The sequence below is a fragment of the Trachymyrmex septentrionalis genome, unplaced genomic scaffold, assembly GCF_001594115.1.
Source record: "Trachymyrmex septentrionalis isolate Tsep2-gDNA-1 unplaced genomic scaffold, Tsep1.0 scaffold8, whole genome shotgun sequence".
Taxonomy (NCBI): Eukaryota; Metazoa; Arthropoda; class Insecta; order Hymenoptera; family Formicidae; genus Trachymyrmex; species Trachymyrmex septentrionalis.
Window position 1 is genome coordinate 677,231 of NW_017305987.1, and position 3,080 is coordinate 680,310.

A 3,080-nucleotide genomic window follows, 5' to 3' on the forward strand; every position below is an offset into this window, starting at 1 on the left:
ACACCAGTGGAACTGTTGCTACTAAGCCTCCCAGAAAACGAAACGAATTACAAATTACAAATTACAGAGAAATGAGACAATATCTAAAAGCGTTATCTTGTTTAATAAATAAACAACGCAATAGTTTCAAGAAAGAAAGAAGACAAGAATGCTTAAAGTATAAATGCAAAAAGGCATAATTAAGATATTAAACGCAGAATTATTACAAAGCAAACCGAGATAATTAAAATAAATAGAATTTTTACAGGAGACAATTAAAGTACAATAAAAATAATAATGTTGAAATACATGTATATATAAGTGCAAGAGGACATGATTAAGGTAGTAAATACAGAATTAACATTCTATAAGCAATAAAAATAGAACAATACTTGTATCACCTTGTATCAAATGGAAAGAGCATCCTAATTTATAATATTTCACAGGGACACAATTTTCCACGTAATAACATTTTTCACTGGTAAGACTAGTGCGCACTCAGTGCACATTAAAGCTGTTGTACACTATTTCTAATCTAAAAATGTAAAAATGAGATATCTCAGTTAATAAAATGCTCAATGTGTATTTTATCAAATACATCACAATAAAATGTATTAAATATTTCGCGATTTCATTCGTTTCTATATTTTTATTAAACGTACATCTTTATGTCGATTTGTGTACAACGGCTTTAAAGTGTATCGAGTGCGCACTGGTTCTGTCAATGAAAAACGCTATTAATGAGGGGTTCTTTGAACATGGCGTAGATTGCCTTTGTTGATCAGTGTTTCTCTATCTCCATCAAATAGTCAATTCGATTTCCGTCACACTTACAACAACTTTACCTCGGAAAAGAAACCACCGACATTGTTGAATCAATTCGGAGGAAGGCGATTAGGAAGAAAAACTTGATGTCGAAATCGGAAGACGATTCCTGGCGTTTTAAAAACAAAATAACCACGGATCTACTCGGCTTGATTTCTAAGGTGCAAAAGTCGTTTTTCAATGTCGCGTATTGAACGCGCGAGAGCAATACACCCTGCGATATTATTTGACGGGTATTATTCGCGCGGCGCGAAAAGCCAGCCGGCGCGTCGCGGGAAAAGGGAAATCGCGTAATGACGAAGGCCCGCGTGATTAATCTTCTGGAAGAACAAAAAAGTTCGGCGAACTTTTCCTTGTTAAATATGAATACTGTGGCAAAAATCCACGCGCAATTCTGCGCGCGATAATGGCGAGGAAAGGACGCGCAATATATAACGATGTTCTCTCTTCCTTCATCCAGCGCGGAGGTGTAGTGCCAGTTAACGAGCCCGAAACCCAAGTCAAAGTCTCTTCGCGAAGGGAGAGCGTGTTAGGAAAACGTCTCCACGGGTGTTAAGAGACTTTACCGCAGCGCGACGTGGAAAATGTACTTAGATTCGTGATACGCTATCGCGAAATTCGTATTGCGGAGATGTAAGTGTGAATATAAAGTGGATAGGGACTAGAATAATCTTCCTGAATTTCAGGGGAAACGTGTACAGCGAGAAGTTCAGACAGACTCATTAAGCTCGAGAAAGCAGTTGAAGCTCTGCGCGTAGCTTTTGTAAAATGCATAATAGCCATGAAATATTACAATTTGTGGAAATAAAGAGCTCCGTTGCTCTATGCCGTTCGTACTATTTGGTAAAGGAGTGATTACAATTTTTTTAAATAGAATTTCAATTATTTAATTACTGTTATTATTAAAATTATGACTATTCCTACCATTTCTTTTTACAAAATACTATCATTTTTATTAAAGATAAATTATTATTTTATTAAAAGCAACATACTTCGCGTCGCGGAAGATATTATAAAACTCAACAAAACGAAGACTTAAATACTATATACTGAAATACTCGTATTATACTTAATAAATTCTAACAATTAATGTGAACAAGAGACGGATATAATTTAAATGTGCTCCCTCACATGTGTGATATACGCCATATTTCGCCTTTTTTCACGAAAGCACTTCCAATAGTAGATGTGCTACATAATTCATTAATCTCCCGAATACCCTATAATTCACTAATTGAATTGTATTTATCGACTAAAGTACTAAATTCGAAAAACGAATTAATGTTAAATAGTAATACTTTCTCTCTAAATTGGAAATAATAAATTCTTTCTGTAATAATGTAACGAGGAATTGTGAATCGAGACATTTATAAAGAATAATCATTTAATAATTATTAAAATCTTAAAGCACAGCTGCTATCTCAGTCGAAGAAAAACTACATGAAAATGATACATATAAACATTGTTTTTCGGCTTACAAGCTTTTTACGCAACAAATTGATTACGTAACAAATTGATTTGCCATATCGGTGTTATAGCATCTTAATTGAAAATTTTCTAATCCTTGTATCTCGCTATTTTCCATAAAGATAGATTCCTCGTACTGCGTCATATCCGTCATCCGCATTTTCATGGTGCTCCTGATGCCAAAAAAGAATCTCAAGAACTCTGCAAAGAAGGAGGACAAACGATTTTTTTTTTTTTTTGCAAAACCAGATTTGAAGAAAAGGGAAGAGAAGTGGGTTATCTTGAGATAACGCGACTCTATTTCACCCAATGGATTCTTTGAATTCTTTGTCTTAAAAATTTCACGATGATTGAGTACGTGTCACGTGTAGAAAAGAACGGTAAAAAAAAATAGTTTACGATAAGTTCGGTACTAGTCGCGATCTTAATTTGATTGACGGACCCTGATTGATGTATCTGGTACCTACTTCTCCTCGGCAAGAATACCGAGGTCATCGTTTTCAATTTTCGACGTTATACATTAATATACATATATTTTTAGAGAAACTTCTCCACCCCGCCGCCTTTCAGGGACATGAAAGCAAACGCGATGGAATAATGGACAACAAAGAGTGGCATCGTCGTTATTACCGCGAACGAAAATAAAGCGAGGAAGAAACGCAGAAGGGATCATTGGTCGACCATCGTGGCATTTCAATCTTCTCTTTTTCCACGATGTTTTTCCCGTATAGCGGGATCGCGGACTGGCTGTAGATGGATTTCGTACGCGAGTAGAAAGCGACCACCCCCGTCGATGGAAGAGACAGGTC